Source organism: Macaca nemestrina, chromosome 2, assembly GCF_043159975.1.
Source record: "Macaca nemestrina isolate mMacNem1 chromosome 2, mMacNem.hap1, whole genome shotgun sequence".
In the NCBI taxonomy this organism is placed as follows: domain Eukaryota; kingdom Metazoa; phylum Chordata; class Mammalia; order Primates; family Cercopithecidae; genus Macaca; species Macaca nemestrina.
Window position 1 is genome coordinate 94,056,048 of NC_092126.1, and position 22,081 is coordinate 94,078,128.

Genomic DNA, 22,081 nt, shown 5'->3' on the forward strand with positions numbered 1-22,081 from the left:
TTACATTAGAATGGTAGAGGAGGAAAAGTAACTTTTTCCTCAACCCCCATGAGTTCTTAGTTGCAATGAATCCCTATAATGAGAGACAGATTAACTAGAGAAAAACAAACAGAAGTTTACTAATATATTTCATATATATGTGGGAAATACCTGGGGGCTGAGTAGTTCTCAAAGAGGTAGTTTTGAATTCTAGCTTATATAGCATCTTCAGCAAAGAATAGTAAATTTTTAGCATAGTGACAGAACAAAGGAAGAGAACTGTGTCTGTAGGGACAGAAAATTGTGAGAAGGCAAATAAATGGCAGATAAGGGCTAGTTAGTAAAGCTTGTTCATGTTGAGTCATCTGATGCCATCTCCAGGCCAATAAGGTCTAATATTGTCTTCAGTGGTTAACCTTTGTCCTCGCTGCTAGAGAAGGGAGGAGGGTTACTCTTGTCTTTCTAAATTTATATCCTGCTTTTAGGCAATTAGAAGGCAGAGAGCTTTCCTGCCCTCTCAGTTGCCTTGGGTTCAAAACAATCCTTAAGCCAAAGAAGCATATTTTGGGGTGGCATGTTCTTGTCTCCCACATAATCATAATAGAGATAAAATTTGCTACTCTCTTTTGTAACAATATACTCTATTTCCCCATATTTTGCATAGTTTTTCAAACTGCCATTTTATATGGCTGTGTAATGTTCTATTAGATATAAGTATTATAACGTACTTGACCATATTCCTATTGCTGGTAATCTGTCTTTATCTAAAAAGGAGTAATGAAAAGTTAAAAGTGTTCTACCTTAGCTGGTAGAAATCAGTCAGTGATGAGGAAAGGCTGTAAACTGTCACTGTAAGTCTGGGGTCTTGTACATAGGAGTGCAGCTGAGGACAGTAAGTGAAGATACAGAATTGGGAAATATCAGCACGTAGATAAGTCATTCAAGACATGGGGACTTGAAATGAGGCAGGATTAGTGTAGATAGTTCAAAGAGTAACTGAGGACAGGAGTCTAAAGGACAGCCACATTTAAGGACAAGCAGAGGGAACAAAGTTCAAAGGAGATGAAGAAGGAATAGTCAGAAAGAAACAGTAATGTCACAGAAACCTGCTGAGGCCTGTGTTAGTCTATGACTTACATAGGGACAGAGCTGACTCTGGAATCTACGGCTATTGATTTCAACTCCAGGTAGAGTTCTCCCACCTTGTAGGTAGGCACAATTCTCTCCTTTAACACTGTTTTCTACCTGGTTCCCATCCAGGACAGGATGCCTTCAGCTACAGATCTGTTTTGATTCCTTTAAATTGTGTTAAGTCTCTCAATTTGAACACATAAACAAAGTCTAAGAATGGACAGCTTGGTATAAAAGTTGTTTGTGTATTTCTGCTGGTATCTTATAGCAGTGATTGGCAAAAACTGGTTCAAGGACATTGGAAGTTCAGTTTCAGTAGCCTTGAATTGGGGTCCAGTCTTTTATTTTTTAATGAGCTTCCCAGGTACTTCTGATTAACATTCAAGTTTGGGAACCTTTGGCTTATTTATCAGAAGAACATAAAATTTTCACAGAAGATTTTAGAATGGGACATCTAGAGGTTTGCTATACCAGGAGTAAAGAGATGAAGCATAGTTCAATTTTCATGACAACTTATTCTCATAATGAAGTGGTCCAGAGCACTTGCATTTGCAGATTTTTTTTTCTTTGTTCAGAATATTAGGCAGGGTTCTGAGGAAATTAAAAAGAAGACAGCATGAATGAATGACTGAATGCACTCAATCTATAGAGGGAAAAATCTCCAGATAGATATTAACAGAAAGGAACATGTTTAAAGATAATCACAGCCAGTGAGAAAGGAAGAGTGGTATCAGAGGAGGCTTCCTTTCTGGCTCCCTCATTTCTTGGACCACTTCATGGAAACTGTGTGTTGCTGTAGAACATGCCTTGGACTTGGCATGAGATGCCTTGGTTTGAACGTCCATGGATATAATTTGGCTCTGTGTCCCCACCCAAATCTTCTGTTGGATTGTAATCCCCAATGTTGGCAGAGGGACTTGGTGGGAGGTGATTGGATTATGGGTGCAGATTTCCCCCTTGCTGTTCTGGTGGTGACAGTGAGTTCTCATGAGATCTGGTTGTTTAAAAGTGTGTAGCAGCTGGGTGCAGTGGCTCATGCCTGTAATCTCAGGACTTTGGGAGGCCGAGGGGGGTGGATCACCTGAAGTCAGGAGTTCTAGACCAGGCTGGCCAACATGGTGAAACCCTGTCTCTACTAAAAATACAAAATTAGGTGGGCATGGTGTCCCATACCTGTAATCCCAGCTACTCGGGAGACTGAGGCATGAGAATCGCTTGAACCCGGGAGGTGGAGGTTGCAGTGAGCCAAGATGGCACCATTGTAGTGTGGCCTGGACAGCAAGAGTGAAATTCCATCTCAAAAACAAAACAAAACAAAACAAAAAGCGTGTGTAGCACTTCCCCCTTTGCTGTCTCTCCTGTTGGCCACGTGAAGATGTGCCTTGTTTCCCCTTCATGTTCTGCCATGATTTTAAGTTTCCTGAGGGTCCCCTAGCCATGCTTTCTGTACAGTCAATGGAACTGTGAGCCAATTAAGCTTTTTTTCTTTATAAATTACCCAGTCTCATGTAGTTCTTTATAGCAATGTGAGAACATACCAAGATATTCGCTATGCTCTTTTCCAGTTGAGTGGTCCTCAGAAAATTTCTTAACCTTTCTGAGCCTAGGATTTGTATCTGTTAAATAATAATACCAACATAATAAATGTTTTGGCAATGTAAATGTGAAATAATATTATTCATTTTTTGAAATAATGAAAGGAACAATTTCTAGTGTGTTGGCTTTTTAATGAATGTTTATGACACATCAATGTTTAATATGTATTAAAATGATTTCTTTTAAATATTCATATATAGTATTGGTGTGATGTGTATTTAACTTGGTGTTTTCTAGTAGTGAGTCTCAAAACTTTGTTCAAAGACATCAGAGGTTCTAGTTCAGTAGATCTGAAATGGGACATTTATCCTATGCTTCTTAAAGAATACAAAAATGTCAGACTCTTCTTTAATGTTATATAAAGTTTACAGAAAAATTTAAATTCATGACTAAATATTAATAATTATTTTTGGAATATGTATTAAAAAGCATACCTCTGACCAGGTGCAGTGGCTCATCCCTATAATCTCAGCACTTTGGGAGGCTGAGGCAGGTGGATTACCTGAGGTCAGGAGTTTGAGAACAGCCTGGGCAACATGGTGAAACCCTGTCTCTACTGAAAATACAAAAAAGTAGCTGGGTGTGGTGGCAGGTGCCTGTAATCCCAGCTACTCAGGAGGCTGAGGCAGGAGAATCACTTGAACCTGGGAGGTGAAGGTTGTGGTGAGCCAAAATTGCGCCATTGCACTCCAGCCTGGGCAACTAGGGCAAGACTCCATCTCAAAAAAAAGAAAAATAAAAAGAAGCAAGCATACCTCCTATCCTTTGCCCACACTGAAAATTCCTGGGCTTTATATTTGACATTTTTTGTGCAAGAATATTTGCCTTTTAAAGTCTTTAATAATTTTTCTTTATTTATACTTATTTATTCCATATTTTATTTTATTTTAAAATTTATTTATTATTATTATACTTTAAGTTGTAGGGTACATGTGCATAACGTGCAGGTTTGTTACATATGTATACTTGTGCCATGTTGCTGTGCTGCACCCATCAACTCGTCATTTACATCAGGTATAACTCCCAATGCAATCCCTCTCCCCTCCCCCTCCCCATGATAGGCCCCGGTGTGTGATGTTCCCCTTCCCGAGTCCAAGTGATCTCATTGTTCAGTTCCAACCTATGAGTGAGAACATGCGGTGTTTGGTTTTCTGTTCTTGTGATAGTTTGCTAAGAATGATGGTTTCCAGCTGCATCCATGTCCCTACAAAGGACACAAACTCATCCTTTTTTATGGCTGCATAGTATTCCATGGTGTATATGTGCCACATTTTCTTAATCCAATCTGTCACTGATGGACATTTGGGTTGATTCCAAGTCTTTGCTATTGTGAATAGTGCCGCAATAAACATACGTGTGCATGTGTCTTGATAGCAGCATAATTTATAATCCTTTGGGTATATACCCAGTAATGGGATGGCTGGGTCATATGGTACATCTAGTTCTAGATCCTTGAGGAATCGCCATACTGTTTTCCATAATGGTTGAACTAGTTTATAATCCCACCAACAGTGTAAAAGCGTTCCTATTTCTCCACATCCTCTCCAGCACCTGTTGTTTCCTGAGTTTTTAATGATCGCCATTCTAACTGGTGTGAGATGGTATCTCATTGTGGTTTTGATTTGCATTTCTCTGATGGCCAGTGATGATGAGCATTTTGTCATGTGTCTGTTGGCTGTATGAATGTCTTCTTTTGAGAAATGTCTGTTCATATCCTTTGCCCACTTTTTGATGGGGTTGTTTGTTTTTTTTCTTGTAAATTTGTTTCAGTTCTTTGTAGGTTCTGGATATTAGCCCTTTGTCAGATGTGTAGATTGCAAAAATTTTCTCCCATTCTGTAGGTTGCCTGTTCACTCTGATGGTAGTTTCTTTTGCTGTGCAGAAGCTCTTTAGTTTAATTAGATCCCATTTGTCAATTTTGGCTTTTGCTGCTGTTGCTTTTGGTGTTTTAGACATGAAGTCTTTGCCCATGCCTATGTCCTGAATGGTACTACCTAGGTTTTCCTCTAGGATTTTTATGGTATTAGGTCTAACATTTAAGTCTCTAATCCATCTTGAATTAATTTTCGTATAAGGAGTAAGGAAAGGATCCAGTTTCAGCTTTCTACTTATGGCTAGCCAATTTTTCCAGCACCATTTATTAAATAGGGAATCCTTTCCCCATTTCTTGTTTCTCTCAGGTTTGTCAAAGATCAGATGGCTGTAGATGTGTGGTATTATTTCTGAGGACTCTGTTCTGTTCCATTGGTCTATATCTCTGTTTTGGTACCAGTACCATGCTGTTTTGGTTACTGTAGCCTTGTAGTATAGTTTGAAGTCAGGTAGCGTGATGCCTCCAGCTTTGTTCTTTTGACTTAGGATTGTCTTGGAGATGCGGGCTCTTTTTTGGTTCCATATGAACTTTAAAGCAGTTTTTTCCAATTCTGTGAAGAAACTCATTGGTAGCTTGATGGGGATGGCATTGAATCTATAAATTACCTTGGGCAGTATGGCCATTTTCACGATATTGATTCTTCCTATCCATGAGCATGGTATGTTCTTCCATTTGTTTGTGTCCTCTTTGATTTCACTGAGCAGTGGTTTGTAGTTCTCCTTGAAGAGGTCCTTTACATCCCTTGTAAGTTGGATTCCTAGGTATTTTATTCTCTTTGAAGCAATTGTGAATGGAAGTTCATTCCTGATTTGGCTCTCTGTTTGTCTGTTACTGGTGTATAAGAATGCTTGTGATTTTTGCACATTAATTTTGTATCCTGAGACTTTGCTGAAGTTGCTTATCAGCTTAAGGAGACTTTGGGCTGAGACAATGGGGTTTTCTAAATATATAATCATGTCATCTGCAAACAGGGACAATTTGACTTCTTCTTTTCCTAACTGAATACCCTTGATTTCTTTCTCTTGCCTGATTGCCCTAGCCAGAACTTCCAACACTATGTTGAATAGGAGTGGTGAGAGAGGGCATCCCTGTCTTGTGCCAGTTTTCAAAGGGAATTTTTCCAGGTTTTGCCCATTCAGTATGATATTGGCTGTGGGTCTGTCATAAATAGCTCTTATTATTTTGAGGTACGTTCCATCAATACCGAATTTATTGAGCGTTTTTAGCATGAAGGGCTGTTGAATTTTGTCAAAAGCCTTTTCTGCATCTATTGAGATAATCATGTGGTTCTTGTCTTTGGTTCTGTTTATATGCTGGATTATGTTTATTGATTTGCGAATGTTGAACCAGCCTTGCATCCCAGGGATGAAGCCCACTTGATCATGGTGGATAAGCTTTTTGATGTGTTGCTGAATCCTGTTTGCCAGTATTTTATTGAGGATTTTTGCATCGATGTTCATCAGGGATATTGGTCTAAAATTCTCTTTTTTTGTTGTGTATTCCATATTTTCGCTAAGCTAGAAATATGACATTTTAACTTAAATATTTACCTTTACTCCTTTTGTTCTAAGGGGGATGCTTTTGATTTTATTATAAAAGCTTGGGTGTTTTAAAAATCTTTCCTTTAGTCTTATTCCTCCCTTTATTTTATGTGGCCTTTTAGAAACAACAGGTGTTTCTTTGTGGTGAAGTTTGCCTTAATTAATTGAGTGAAAGGAGAGGAAGGTGACTTGTTCTGGTAGATTTGACAGACTCAGGAGGCTCTTTAGCTAGCATTGTAACAAACCTTTTTCTATTTGATGAATGAATGGATCTTATCTTTATTTAGAGACTCAGCTAGATGGAAAGAGTAATATTGAAAGACTATGTCTTAAATAATATCCTAGAGCTAAAAATGTGAATTTTAGTGTCTGATCTTTTTCCATTGGCTGAAAGTTTAAATTCGTAAGTACTCTATCACAATTTTTCATTGTCATATTTATTGAGCTTCTATTATGTGTCAGGCACTACAATTAACACCCTCCATTGATTGACTTACATTATTTCTAGTGCTTTAGTGTTACACTTTCAATTAAATACACACACATGTGCATACACATACACACAGTGTATCTATATATTGCATAAACAGGCCTGTTGGGTGTAGTCCTAAGAGCAGAATTCTTGGGTCAGAGGATGTGCACATTTTTCGTTTTCCCTCCTCTTCCCTCCCCTTCCCCCGCTTTCCTTTTCCTTTCCTTTCCAGACAGTTTCACTCTTGTTGCCCAGGCTGGAGTGCAATGGCGTGATCTTGACTCACCCCAACCTCCGCCTCTTGGGTGCAAGTGATTCTCCTCCCTCAGCCTCTTGAGTAGCTGGGATTACAGTCATGCGCCACCATGCCCTGCTAATTTTGTATTTTTAATAGAGACGGGGTTTCTCCATGTTGGTCAGGCTGTTCTTGAACTCCCACCTCAGGTGATCCACCCGCCTTGGCCTTTCAAAGTTCTGGGATTACAAGTGTGAGCCACTGCACCCAGCCTCTTTTTCTGTCTTTCTAATAAGCAACTTCTGAGCTTCTAACTGAGCTCAACATGGGTCATTTCTAATGGAAAGGGAAGGATGATTCAGGGAATGGAGCCAAGAGCCTAGAAGGTGGAACCAAAGGCTGAGTAAAATGCTGGATGAGGGAACAACTGCCAAACTGTAGAGCCAGGAAAATTCACTGCCCCCAGAACCAGAGTACCTGAGAACATGTGTTCAGCTGGATTTCAGAATTGCTGTGGATGAGTAAATGTGGTGTGCCTTCTGTTCTAACTCCCCGGTGTTCTGTTGATTAAAGCATGTCTTGAAGCCAGCCCAGGTTAAGAGAGTGGAGAAATAGACTCCACGTCTTGATGGAAGAAAATGTTTTAATGCAAAGGAGTATGGATACAAAGAGCCCTGATTCATTTGGGTGCTTTTATTGTAATGATCTCTCTCTCTCTCCTTGTTTATATAATGTAAAATTATTTTAATTTAAGTAATAAATGCACATTGAAGATTCAAATAGTACTACTAATGATCTTGTACAAAAAACCAGTAGTCTCGGCGAGGCACGGTGGCTCATGCCTGTAATCCCAGCACTTTGGGAGGCCCGAGGTGGGGCGGATCATGAGGTCAGGAGATCGAGACCATCCTGACTACCACGGTGAAACCCCATCTCTACTAAAAATTCAAAAAATTAGCCAGGCATGGTGGCAGGTGCCTGTAGTCCCAGCTACTGGGGAGGCTGAGGCAGGAGAATGGTGTGAACCTGGGAGGCGGAGGTCGCATTGAGCTGAGATCGTGCCACTGCTCTCCAGCCTGGGTGACAGAGCGAGACTCCGTCTCAAAAAAAAAATAAAATAAAAATAAAAAAGGAGCACAGGCTAACTATAACAAACAGAACAATCAGATCAGATTAATGTCTAGATTCTTAGGTCTTATGTCCTAACAAACAAAAGGTTAATACTGGCAATATGATACCTAAATGACATGTCTATGACAGCTAAGGTGAAACAGAAGCCAAATAGATTTATTGTAGAAAGAAATTAATTACACAAGAAAACATTGGCATGCCAGTGCTTTTGATAACCCTGTTTTATGAGACTTACAATAAATAGCATCTTTGGATTTATTTTGAATATGAAAAGAAGGTACTTTGTAATATTCTCCCCCGCCCTTAAGAAGGTACTTTGTAATATTCTCGCTGTTCTTGAGAATGTACTTTGTACGCCTATCCCAAACCTATAAGAACTAATGATAATACCACCACCCTTTGCTGACTCTCTTTTCGGACTCAGCCCGCCTGTACCCAGGTGATTAAAAAGCTTTATTGCTCAAAACAAAAACAAAAACAAAAACAGAAAACAAAAAACAAAAAACCAATAGCCTCTTCTAATTCCTCTTTACAGGCACACTACCTAAATACCATCACTTTAAACTTTTAAAAGTGCTTTTTTCTGGTATTTTGTAAACGTGCTTATGTTGCAATCTCTTGTTTTTTCAGTTAGGCAGTCTGTTTCCTGCTTGATAGTTGTGGGTTTGCTCTTTTTCCTTCTCCACTCCTCCTATTATAATTATATTATATTTATTGCTGAAGTCAATAGTCAGAATTTACCATATTAATACTATCTAAATATTGTTCACCACTGAGCTAAAAGGTATGCTCTGATTATATTTCTTCTTTTATTCAAATCTTAGTTTTTCTTCAAGTCAACAAAGTAGGCCAAATCCTGCCTGTCACTTTTTTTTGCAAATAAAATTTTATTGGAACATAGGCTCATTCACTTACTTGTTGTCTATGGCAGCTTTTGTGATACAACAGTAGAACTCAATAGTTGTGATAGAAATTATATGGTCTGCAAAACTTAAAATATTACTCTCACCCTTTGCGGAAAAAGTTTACTGACGCCTATGCTAGTTAGTAATGATTGCACTTTTTCATTTTCTTCGTTTGTGTAATTTATTAAAATTTCAGTATGAAATATTTTAAAATGTCTTTTGAAATTTATTTGACCCATTAGTTATTTATCTAAGTGTGGTGCTTAACTTTGCAGCATTTGGAGATTTTCTGTTAATTTTTTTGGTATTTGATTTTTACCTTAATTCTGGTATGGCCAAGAGAACATAAGTAAATAAATTCTAATCTTTAAAATATATTGAAATGTGTTTTATGGAATGATATGTGGTCAATTACAGTAAATTCTGTACATACTCTTTAAAAGAATGCATATTCTGCAGTTTTTAGGATCAATGTTCTATATATGCTTGAGGGTAGATTTCTTAATTGCACTATTAACGTTTTCTGTATTCTTACTGATTTTTGTTTATCAATTTTTGCAAAAGGTATGTTAAACTCTCCCACTATGATTGTGGATTTGTCTATTTCTCCTTAAAATTATTGTATTTTAAAAATACACTTTGAGGTTATGCTTCTAAGTGAGTACAAATTTAAAATTGTTATATTTTCCTGGTGAAGTGACTTTTTTCATTATAAAATTACCCTCTTTATCTCAAGTAATTTTAATTATCCAAATATCTAAACATTAGTATAATTTTTGCTTGTGTTTACATTGTATTATATTTTTTCCATTCTTGCATTTTCAACTATTCTACATGTGTATTTTTAAAGCATATCTCTTGTAAGCAGCCTATAGTTATATCTTTAAAATAAAAATTCAATTGATAATCCAGTTTAATAACAAATATTAATTTAATTTACAGTTGAAGTAATTACTACTCTATTTATTTAAAACATACCATTTAATTTTTTCCCCTTTACTCACTTATTCTATGTGCTTGAATTAGTCATCACTGCTGCATAACAAGTTAACAACTTACAGTCTTAAAACCAGCAGACATTTATCATTTCACAGTTTTTGTGAGTCATGATTCTGGGAACAGTATAGCTGGGTCCTTTGCTCCAGGGTCTCTCACAAAGCTGCAATTAAGGTGTTGGCTGGGGCTACAGCTATCTTTTTTTTTTTTTTTTTTTTTTTTTTTGGAAATGGAGTCTTGCTCTGTCACCTAGGCTGGAGTGCAATGGCATGATCTCAGCTCACTGCAACCTCTGCCTCCTCGGTTCAAGCGATTCTCCTGCCACAGCCTCCGGAGTAGCTGAGACTACAGGCACCCGCCACCACGCCTGGATAATTTTTGTATTTTTAGTAGAGATGGGGTTTTACTATATTGGCCAGGCTCGTCTCGAACTCCTGACCTTGTGATCTGCCCGCCTGGGCCTCCCAAAGTGCTAGGATACAGGTATGAGCCACCGTGCCTGGCCAGGGCTGCAGCTATCTTAAGATTCATTACCAAGCTCATGTAGTTGTTGGAAAAGAATGTAATATTCTTTTGTAGTTCTGTAAGTTGCATTTGATTCTTTGTCATAGATATCAGTTCTCTGGAAAACTTTTTCACCTTGACTTTTATTTTCCTAAACATATTAATCATAGTTATTTTAAAGTTTGTGTCTGGTAAATCTAATAAATGATCACCTGATGGTCTGTTTCTGTTGTCTAGTTTTTTAGTTTGATCCTTACTCTTGGTAGTATAAATTATAGAGTTTCTGGATGATTTTCAAAGATGATTTTCTTTAGTTTCCAGATGCACTTATAGTAGAAGCAGATCACTTTAACCATACTAATATCAATATGTTATTGGGAGAATTAGAATCTGCACTGTAGCTTTTGTAAGATCTGGTTACCATTTCACCCTTACTCCTACAGGGTAATTCTCTAGGAGTGTTTTCTGTACAGGAAACTCAGAAACTAAATTATAAATGGAGGGTTTCATGGAAATATTAAGGATTTCTAGGCTATGTGTTTTTAAGTATGCACTTATTTGCCTAAGGATTATCCAAGGCCAATATTGAATTTGAAGTTGGACTCTCCCAGCCTCTGAAAGGCTTCTAAGAATTTCTCCCCTCCCACCAAGTTGCTTACATTTTCTGAATAGATATTAAGTCTAATATTAGACTCCAGAAACAAAATTGAGAAGGTAAAACTATAACCAAGATGCTAAATAATAATGTAAATTTCTGACATTAAATATGAATGACATATATATTATATGTGACACAGTACAACTGTGGACATAATTAAGAACATTCAAATTTTTCCCATGTCTGGATGAATTTTACAGAACTGCCAGAATCATCGCCTCTCCTTTTTCACACACACTTATGCTGCTGTTGAGGGATGGAAGGGCCTTATTCACCCAGAAGTTGGGGTCCGCCTGTTTCCTAAACAAAGGAATGAACACACAAGACAACACAAGACAAGACAAACATGGCGGCCGCCTCCAATGGCGCGCTCTGCTTTATTTTATATAGTCGTTTGTGGAATGTTGCCAAGTCACAAGACACATTGTTGTTTTTCTGACCTTTCCTTGACTTTCTGGATTTTCAAGATGTTTACACATAAACAAGCCCCCAACGCCCTGCTTCGTTTGCAAGAGCAGGACTTATCGGGAATGCCTCATTTGCGAGCACATAGTCCTCTACACAGAAATGCCCCGGGTGCCCTCCCAGTCATATGCCCCGCAGCAAGGTTCTTAGGAATCTATAGGAAGTAGGTCATAGGAATCAATATAGGAGTCTGGATTGAAGTCTGAAACCTGGGTTCTAATCCTGGCTCTGCCTCTAATTATTTGGATAGTCTTGTTAATTCATTTAGCTTTTTAAAAAATACACTTAAAAATAGCAGCTTTAGTTCCACAGGAAAACCGAGATGAAGATACAGAGATTTTCCATATATTCCCTAGCCCCACACATGCACAGCCTCTCCTACTATCAACATCCCCACTAGAGTAGTACATTTGTTACAGTTAACCAACCTACACTGACACATCATAATCACCTAAAGTCTGTAATTGACATTTGGGTTCACTATAGGTGTACATTCTGTGTGTTTGGTTAAATGTATACTGCCATGTATCCAGCATTACAGTATACAGTGCAGTTTTCCTGCCCTAAAAATCCTCTGTATTCTGCCTCTTCATCCCTCTCTCCCCTTCCCAAACTCTGGCAACCACTGGTTCTTTTTTACTGTCTCCATAGTTTTGCCTATTTCAGAATGTCAGATCATTTAGCTTTTAAAAAGTTTAGTAGGACTCAATATTTTCATCTATAAATGAGGCCAGTGATTTCCATCCTACCTTCCCTGGCTGATAGTTGGTAGTGCCAAGCATGAAATGTGAAAATGCTTCACAGTCAGTACAATGTTGTATAAATGCTGTTGCTGCCCTGATGCCATGATGTCACTGGTATTTCAGAGGTGGAGCCATTTTTTTTTTTTTTCCTAGTAGCTCTTTAAATGGTTGTCCTCAGTTGTGGGAGAATAGGAAATTTTCAGAAAAATTAGCTTGGTGGTTTGCCATTGGTTTGTTTCAAAGTTAGTAGTATTCGTTCTGTTGTTATCCTTTAGTTTTTCTTTGAAACAAGTCCTGATCACTCATTAATGGTCTCTCGGTAGTATTTTGGTGGCAAATTTACCTAGTTTTGTGGGGTTTGACTTAGAATAGCCTTTTGATAGGCTCTCAAAACTGTTATGATTGCTTCCAAAGGCTACTCTCCCTATAGAACCTGATTCAGAATTCCCTGTGTGCAAATGGGACCTGACATCCATGTCACAGGAAGTCTATCCTCCCTACTACACAAACTCAATCATGTAAGTCAGAACTTCCTAATTTGGGTGGGCATCAGCATCACCTGGAGGGCCTGTTAAAACACTGATTGCTGGGCACCACCTAACTATTCCCATTTCAGTATGTCTGGGGTGCAGGTCCAAGAATTTGTGTTTCTGTTGGGTTCCCTACTAGTATTGATGCCAAAGGCTCACAGACTACACTTTGAGAATCACTGATCTAAAACCTGAGGGAAGATTTCTTAAAGTGTGTTTCAAAGGACTGCCTTGTTCGGAAACTCCTGGAGCCAATGTAAAGCCTAGATTTCACTAGGGTTATAAATTTGGAGCTTGGAAGAAGAGATTGTAGACATATGACATTAATGAAGTTCTCTGACCTATTTATTTTTGAGTGGACAGTTTGACAGTTTCACATTGTGTGATCCAGGGAAGTCACCCTATGAGCTTAGTGACCTTGCCTTGTCACCACACCCCTAAGGTGGTGACACAGGACTGTTTGAGGCTGGATGAGATCATGGACGTGAGAGGCCCATGTAAACATGGGGGTGCTTCTCCAGGACTGGGTGTTCCTGTTTCTAACAAATGTTATTATGGGGCTGCAGGGAAGAGCCCAGTTCAGGGCCATCCACAGGGAACGCAGGACTGTCAGTCACTTACAGAAACAGAACAATACACTGTTTATTTATCTTCAGTCTGTGGGATTTTTTTTCAACTTCGATTTTACACATCTGGTTCTGAGAAGAATCCATACTATTACTATTCACCTGGACATCCTCACTGTAACATTTCAATATTTGGGGAATTTTAACTACTGAAATCAATGGCTTTTTTTTGATCCGGCAGATTCTTCAATCTTCTCAATCTTGCTGCATCCCCCTCTCACTTGACAGACTCTGCCTGAGCCCTCACACTGCTGCTTCCTTTGCATCAGTGGACTTTCCAGCCTCTTCTCTTCACACTGGCCCTTTAAGCAGACATTTAAAGCAGTTATTCAGTTCAGTTTCATTATATTCTGCTCTCAGAGCTACTGTAGTAGCGTACTTGAAAGAGGCTGGTTGTGTTGAATTTTGTGTTTGCTTTCCAATTACTGGAATGGCGCCTTCACCCCCTCTCATCTCTGCTCATTTTATTATTTACCTGAGTGATTTTTCTGTTTCAAGAAAGCAAATGGAACATGAAAGACCAAATATTTCTGTCTGTTCAGTTCATGAATTTTTCAATCAATGGTCTACTATTTTAAGGTATCATTGCAAAGAAAACTGAGACCATTAATCTTCTCTAAAACATCCTTTGTGTTCTAACAAACATATTTTTGCATTTCTTAGTGCTTTACAATTCTGATTGATTCTGATTATATATTTGTAGAGGTATTTTCTTCTCTGAAGAGTAAAAAGCCGTTAAATGTATTTATTTTCCTCTTTCTTAAGGAAGTCTCTGATGTAGTCACACCCACACATGAATGAATGAACAATTGGGAATGACGGTCCCAGCTGGGAGGCCACTGGAATTTTCTTACCTTTCCAATTTCCTCTCCTTGGTAGTGTCTTTCCCCCTCACCACTGTAGACCCAAAAAACTATCTATGGAGCTTTCCCAACCAAGGGGAGACCAGCTCCTGCTTCCTGATCTAACTTTAATGCAGTCCAGGGCAAGATTTGGTAAAGGGATAGGGGGTAGTCAGCGTGACAGTAGCAAAGAAGAAGGAAAGAGGAGGTGGTTTGAAGACCACTGAATGTTCTATCCACTTACCTGCTGCTATGGTTCCAGCATGATATTATTCCAAGCCTCTCTTATGTCTACTAAGTCCTCATTCTGGAAGCTCCTGCTCCAGCACTTACCATAACACAGGACACCTGGTTCTTTGCGCCTTCCACTGCAAAGAAACTATTGCTCCATTCACGGTGTCTATATGGCCTATCAATGGCACCTAAGTAGCCTATATCTTTATGGCTTTAGATCACCATGGTGGTCTTCAGAAAGTTCATGAACCTACTGAAACAAACAAGGACTTGTTTGAATATGCATTTGTGTTTTCCTGGGAAGAGAGTCCACAGCTTTCATCAGATTCTCATAGAACTGTATGACCCAAAGGTATTTTAAAAGATGAAGAAGTAACTACTGATGTGGTAGTGGAAGGCCTGGAGACAGTATGCAACAATAAATATTTATTGAGCACCTGCAGTGTGCCAGGTACTGTTCTAGACTCTTGATATATCTGTGAACAATAACAAAAACCCCCTCCCAAATCCTTACTTCATGAAGTTTACATTACAGTGGGTAGAGAAAGACAACAAACCGTATACACAATACATTCCACAGAATATTGGAGAGGGTAAGTGCCACGGGAAAATAAAGCAGAGTGAGGGGGATCAGGGATGAGGTGGGGGAGACCTGTGACTTCAGGGTAGACTTCATTGAGAAAGTGACATTTTAGTAAAATCCCAAAGAGGGAAGGAATCAGGTGGCCGTATGAGGGAAGAACGTACCAGACAGAGGGAACAACTAGTACAATAACTGTAGGGTGGGAGCAAGCCTGATGTGTTCAAAGTGTTGGGGTGGAGTGAGTGAGACAGAGGGGCAGGCAGTGAGTCAGACGGTATGTGGAGTGGGCGTGTGGATGAACCCAGGTCTCATATGCCTCTGTGCATGACTCTGGGAGGCCCTTGAAGAACTTTGAGCAGAGGAGAGATATGACCTGACTTAGGGTAGATTAGGATCACTCTGATGTGTTAAAAACAGACTAGGGGTTAAGAGCAGGAGCAGGGAGACTAGGCTGCCTTGCAGTCATCCTGGGAAGAGTGGATGATATAGCATGGACAGAATGGTCGCAGAGGAGTCCTTGGGGCTGGGTAGATTTTGAATATATTTGGAGGTAAAGCCAACAAGATTGCTGAGAGGTCAGATGTGAATTGTCAGAGAAAGAGAGAGCCAAGGATGACTCCAAGACTTTTGGCCTGAACAACTAAAAAGGTGGAATTAATGGGAAAAACTAGGGATTTTAGGTCAGACAGGATGTGGATCTCAGTTCTGCCATTTACTGGCTACATTGTGACCTGACTTATAGGCAAGTAACTTAACCTTTCTGAGTCTCAATGTTTTATTTCCAAACTAGGGACAATCATACCTATCTTGTAACAATGCTATGAGGAGTTAATGTGCTTGCAGTATGGTCCATTGAACGGATGCTAATCTCTTTCCACAATTTTCTTTTAGTGAATGAAGGAGGGAAGAAAGGAGAGACAGAGAGAATGTGGGTGAGTGGTGTCTCCATCTTAGATTTTTTTTCTCAATAAGATCATGTCTTTTTGGCTCCATTGTCTAAATATGTTTTATGGTATCTGAGGATTTATCTTTCCATCAGCCTCATGTTTTCTCCTGCCAGGTTCCTGGGGATACTAACTTGGGGTTTAATTTATTATCTTTAAGACGTTATTTTATTATTTATCTTAAAATATGTTTTTATAGTGAAGAAGAAATTCTCACCTGATACTGTCCATTATCCACGCATACTGTTCACAAACAGGCTTAGCCAATAAGTTTATTGGGCTTCATTGATGATGCTATTGGTGTATTAAACATTTTATACTAGGTAGAAATTCCTGTTGAGTTATTACATAGTCATTGAAGAATGTTTTACTGATATTTGGTATGATTAGTGAGGATTTTTTATGGGTTGGCATGATTATTATTTTTCTTGTTTAAGACACTGAAATATGATCTACCACTATCTGATTATTGGTTACCAAACATGCTTTCAGGAGTGGCTAGATTTGGGATGACAAAGTATGCCAAGGGAATTCAACAATTGAAGGAGGAGTGAGTATGAACTGATTGGGTTATAAGAATACATGCTTCTTCTTTGATTCAAAATCCCTCAATCCAAGGCATTTTAATGTTTCTGAAATTAGGGTGCGTTTTATCACCAATATATACATTTAACATGATAATATTTCTGTCAGGGTTTTTGGTAGATTTCAGATTCCTTCTCTACCCCAATTCAAAACCAACTGAAAAATAAAACAACAAAAAATATTGCAGATAGAGAATAAATCTGCCAGCGTTATCAGTGATAGATTGGCTTAGTTTGAGTATTCTAAGCAGTAACAATTTCCTAGGTTCTTAGGTTGATGCGTCCTACTGATCTGGATGGAGAAAAAAGGAGAATGATATTTCGTCTTCCCTGCTTGGGACTTTTGCTTAATTTGCTTTTCCAAATTGAGATTTCTTGTCCACTGGCTCCAGTCTTCCAACTGGTTAACTAACTCTACCTCCAGGGTGTGAAAGGAGAGACTGGTCCCAATCCAGGAGTATTGAATTTTTCCTCGCTAGTGTTATAGGTGACACAGAGTCACTCTGAATGTCCTTAAGAGAATGTGATGGTACCTCCCCTTTCATAGGGAAGTGGCTTAGTGTCTCCTGGAGGTCCAGAGGTTACCAGTTTTTTTAATGGTAGGGGTATGGTTAGATAGGGGCTTTGTTTTCTAGGAAAGGAAATGTGATTCCTAATATTTCATGTTTTGAGTATCTGAAAAGAGATATTGTCTATAAGGAGGCTCTGGAAGAGAAGATGGGAATGGATGAGTACTAGATTTTCCTTTCTGCTTGTGGAAAATAAAGCTCAGTGCCAAGATATACTTACTAGGAGATGAGCCATAGCTCCAGTGGCATAATTGTTTAGCACATGACACTTATAAGGAGATCATAGGATCCTGTATGCATACAGTCTGGGGGAGGGATCTATGGTAAAAAGGGTAGATAGGGGAAAATGTAAAGATATATGCATAGTTTAGCATTTACTTATTTATTTATTAACTTTTACTTTAGTTTCAGGGGTACATGTGCAGGTTTGTTATATAGGTAAACTGTGTGTCATGGGGATTTGGCATACAGATTATTTTATCACCAGGGTAATAAGCATAGTACCTGATAAGTAGTTTTGCAATCCTCACCCCCACTCTCACCCTTCACTATTAAGTAGGCCCTGGTGTCTGTGTACTCAATGTTTAGATCCCACTTATAAGCCACAATATGCAGTGTTTAGTTTTCTGTTCCTGCATTAGTTTGCTTAGAATAAAGGCCTCCAGCTCCATCTATGTTGCTGCAAAGGGTATGATCTCATTCTTTTTCATGGCTGTGTAGTATTCCATGGCATGTATGTATCACATTTTCTTTACCCAGTCTACCATTAATGGCATCTATGTCAATTTTATGTCTTTGCTATTGTGAATAGTGTGGTGATGAACATATGGGTGTATGTGTCTTTATGGTAAAATGATTTATATTTCTTTGGGTATATATCCAATAATGGGACTGCTGGATTAAACGGTAGTTCTATTTTAAGTTCTTTGAGAAATTACCAAACTGCTTTCCACAGTGGCTGAACTAATTTACATTCCCACCAGCTGTGTTTGAGCATTTCCTTTTTTCTACAACCTCACCAGCATCTGTTATTTTTTGACTTATTAATAATAGCCATCCTGACTGGTATGAGATGGTATCTCATTGTGGTTTTAATTTGCATTTCTCTGATGGTTAGTGATGTTGAACATTTTTTCATATGCTTGTTGGCTGCATGTTTGTCTTTTGAAAAATGTCTGTTCATGTCCTTTGCCCACTTTTTAATGGTGCTGTTTGTTTTTTGCTTGTTAATTTGTTTACATTCCTTATAGATTCTGGATATTAGACCTTTGCCAGATGCATATGTGCAAATAGTCCTTCACATTCTGTGAGAGATATTTCTCCCCTCTGAGAGATATTTCTTTCATTCTGTCTGTTTACTCTGTTGATAGTTTCTTTTGCTCTGTGGAAGCTCTTTAGTTTAATTAGGTTTCATTTGTTAGTTTTTGTTTTTGTTACAATTGCTTTTATTTTCTTCTTCATGAAATCTTTGCCAGTGCCTATGTCCAGGATGGTATTTCCTAGGTTATGTCCCAGGGTTTTTATAGTTTTAGGTTTTACATTCAAGTCTTTAACCCATCTTAAGTTGATTTTTATATATGGTGTAAGGAAAGAGTCCAGTTTCAATCTTCTGCATGTGGCTAGCCAGTTATCCCAGCACCATTTATTGAATAGGGAATCTTTCCCCATTGCTTATTTTTGTCGACATTGTTGAAGATCAGATGGTTGTAGGAGTGCAGCATTGTTTCTGGTCTCTCTATTCTGTTCCAGTGGTCTATGTGTCTATTTTTGTACCAGTACCATGCTGTTTTGGTTACTGTAGTTTTGTAGTATAGTTTGAGGGTGGGTGATGTGATGCCTTAAGCTTTGTTCTTTTTACTTAGGATGGCCTTGAGTATTTAGGCTCTTTTTTGGTTCCATATGAATTTTAAAATAGTATTTTCTAATTCTGTGAAGAATGTCATTGGTAGTTTGATAGGAATAGCATTGAATCTGTAGATTGCTTTGGGAAATGTGGCCATTTTAACAATATTGATTATTTCTATCCATGAGCATAGAATTTTTAAAAATTTGTTTGTGTCATCTGTGATTTCTTTGAGCAGTGTTTTATAATTCTCATTGTAGAGCTCTTTCACCTCTCTGGTTAGCTGTATTCCTAGGTATTTTATTCTTTTGGTGGCTATTGTGAATGAGATTGTGTTCTTGATGTGGCTCTTAGCTTGGATGTTGTTGGTGCATAGAAGTGCAACTGATTTTTCTACATTGATTTTGTATCCTGAAACCTTGCAGAAGTTGTTTGTCAGATCTAGGAGCTTTTGAGCAGAGTCTATCAGGTTTTCTAGGTACAATTTTTTTTTTTGCATTCAAAATACAGTTGTAAATAGATATGGCTTAATTATTTTTACTGCTTTTTAAAACAGGAAAAAAATTCAAGCAGTACAAAAGAGAATACAAATATCTACCTACAAGCTCTTTCTCCGAAAGTTCCCCTCTCAGGTGGAATCACTATTACCTTTAATCACTGTTATATTTTTGTGAATCCTTCCAGAGATATTTGTGCATAACAAATATTTTGTTTGTTTTACACAAAAGGATAAATGTTAAAGATGCTTCTAGAAGAATACATTGGGTGGTCCTTATTAACCTTATAAACATTTATGATACATGACCTCAATATAAGCTCCCCTACGTGGTACTTGATGATAAGAAAAAACCTTTTTATTACGGATATAGTTACAAAACTTAAAATCTGCTAAAGAGAAAATAATCTAAGAATAATGGTTATTAAAATGTCCATCACTTGTACCAATGTGTTTTGAAGCATATATTTTACATTTGTTTTTCCTAAAGCGTCTCAGTGATATGCTTCCCTGGTTACCAGGTAATAGACAAAATGAGAATAAAACTCTCTGAAGAACTGAAATGGAATTATGTGTTATTGCAGATTTTCTCCGCAGATGGCATTCATTGTCACCAGTTTCCTTAGGGCAATTTGGAAACTCAGAGGCCCTGAATATAAAAGATAATATATATTTACTGGATAGCTGGTACTTTCCTCTAAGTATGTCTTTATCTACTTACAATTATGGTATACTGTCTTCAAAAAACTGAATTTGGAAGATAAATTGTAGAGTTAATTTATTAGCAATAACATTTGTTGCATGTAAATGTATAAATTCTGGCAGGAGTGCTGTGAGAAAGAGGTATAAAGACAGTGATATTTTTAAAAAATGAGACCTTGTTCTTAAGAGCAAGTCAAAACACAAGTCTCACAACTCTACATTCAGTATTTTTTTGTTAAAAAAGGTTTTCCAACCATTACAACAAAAAGCAGGTAGGGGCCAGGTGCAGTGGCTCATACCTGTAATCCCAGTACTTTGGGAGGCTGAGGCGGCCGGATCACAAGGTCAGAAGATTGAGACCTTCCTGGCTAATATGGTGAAACCCCATCTCTACTAAAAAATGCAAAAAAATTTAGCTGGGCATGGTGGCGGGTGCCTGTAGTCCCAGCTACTCCAGAGGCTGAGGCAGGAGAATGGTGTGAACCTGGGAGGCAGAGCTTGCAGTGAGCCAAGATCCTGCCACTGCACTCCAGCAGCCTGGGCAACAGAGTGAGACTCCATCTCCAAAAAAAAAAAAAAAAAAAAAAAAAAAAAAACTGCAGGTAGGAATGGGGAAGTAGCCTGGAGAAATGGAAAATGCTCTGCAGTAGAAACAGACTTGAATTGTTTTCCCAACTTTCCTTCCACATGTACAACCTTGATCTTGACTAGTTTTTCAACCTCTTCAGGTGTCAGTTTTTCTTTGTCAGGCTGAGTAGTAATCTCTCATGTTCTTTCAAAATCCAACATTCTATCATCTTAGGAAGGAACTTCAAATAATTCATTCTCTCTTCATCTCAATAAAAACTGCATTTGACATTGAAATTCTTGTTCAATAATCTATTAGGTCAAGATTGTTAACAGCATTCTTCAAATCCTTCATATTCCTTGTATCCCTTCTAATTTAATGTTTGCTTGTTCTGTCAGCTATTGATAGAGGTGTGTTAAAATCTCTCACTATGATCGTGGGTTTTTCTACTTCTCTTTTCAGTTCTTCATACATATTTAAGCTAGGTTGTTAAGTTTATGCAAATGTTAAATTGTTTAATCTTCCTGGTGAATTAAAACTTTATATATGAAATGTGTCTCTTTACCTCCAGTAATGACTTTTGCATTAAAGTCTACTTAACTGACTGATTTATGGATATATTAATGTATAAGATATATCAATTTTTGGGCTCACATTTGCATGGCATTTATTTTTTCATGCTTGTACTTTCATTGTTTCTATATTCTTATGTATAAGATGTGACTTTGTAAGTAGTTTATGTTTTTGTTTATTTCTGCTTCTATAACAAAATATCTCATACTGGGCAACTTACAGAGAACAGAAATTTATTTTCTTACAATACTGGAGGCTGGAAAGTCCAAGATCAAGGCACCGGTAGATGTATTATCTGGTTAGGGCTGCTTTCGGCTTCCAAGAAAGCACATAGTGGAATCTGCAAATGGCGTGTCCTCATGTGACAGAATCAGAAAGGCAAAAGGGGCCACTTGGTTTCCTCAAGTCCTTTTATATGGATACTAATCCCATTCATAAGGGAAAGTCTACATGAGTTAATCACACTCTAAAAGCTTCACCTTCTAATAGTATTACATTGGATCTTACATTCCACCATATGAATTTGGAGGAACACGTATATTCAAAACATAACAGCTTATATTTGTGTGTTTTTGGAAGTCTGCTGTGACATTTTTTTAATTGAATGATTTAGTTCATTTACATTTATTATAATTAGAGGTCTAATTAGGTTTCTATCTTACTATGTGTTTTCTATTTGTATCATGTATACTAAGCTCTTGTTAACTTTTTTTGTGCCTCTTTTTGTTTTATTTTAAATTATTTTTACCTTTATTATA

At 38.0% G+C, this 22,081-nt stretch overlaps 1 protein-coding gene across 11 annotated transcripts in view; it reads left to right on the forward strand.

The window, feature by feature from the left end:
* LOC105480086 (SRY-box transcription factor 2) overlaps nucleotides 1–22,081 on the forward strand; it is a 753,725-nt gene that overhangs the window by 96,179 nt on the left and 635,465 nt on the right. For all 11 annotated transcript variants that reach the window (XM_071091313.1, XM_071091315.1, XM_071091319.1 and 8 more), the window contains one exon: nucleotides 15,936–15,976. The gene's annotated coding sequence lies outside the window, so the exon portion shown is untranslated. The remainder of the gene's footprint in view (nucleotides 1–15,935; nucleotides 15,977–22,081) is intronic.